The sequence below is a fragment of the Halyomorpha halys genome, unplaced genomic scaffold (genome assembly GCF_000696795.3).
Source record: "Halyomorpha halys isolate HHAL.00 unplaced genomic scaffold, Hhal_1.1 Scaffold53.1, whole genome shotgun sequence".
NCBI classification, from domain to species: Eukaryota; Metazoa; Arthropoda; class Insecta; order Hemiptera; family Pentatomidae; genus Halyomorpha; species Halyomorpha halys.
In genome coordinates this window covers 566,655-566,967 of record NW_027109243.1, presented here as the reverse complement: position 1 = coordinate 566,967, position 313 = coordinate 566,655, and the positions used below count along the sequence as shown (strand labels likewise).

The 313-nt window shown below is 29.4% G+C and overlaps 1 protein-coding gene across 3 annotated transcripts in view; it reads left to right on the top strand.

The window, feature by feature from the left end:
* Positions 1–313, top strand: part of LOC106692362 (uncharacterized) — a 14,108-nt gene that overhangs the window by 12,919 nt on the left and 876 nt on the right. The window lies entirely within an intron of this gene.

Sequence of the window (313 nt, the reverse complement as noted above, 5' to 3'; positions counted from 1 at the left end):
GTTAGTCATACTTATTTGTGTTTCATTGACCGCACCCCCAACCATCTTCTCCTCATTTATCATCCACGGTCAACTATCTCTCATAATTATGAATAACAGAAATAAGTTAAAAAACTTATTTATTAGTGCCTATGTTCCGGCCAGAATTTCTATTCTTCATCAGGGCTAAGGACAAAAACCAAGATAACAACCAATGAATGAAGGATATATAGAATGATTAGAAAATAACCAAAATAGGGATAATTAATTAAAGTTATGGAATGACAAAGAAAAAGTAAATATATGTAACTAATAAAATATGTAAATAGAATAT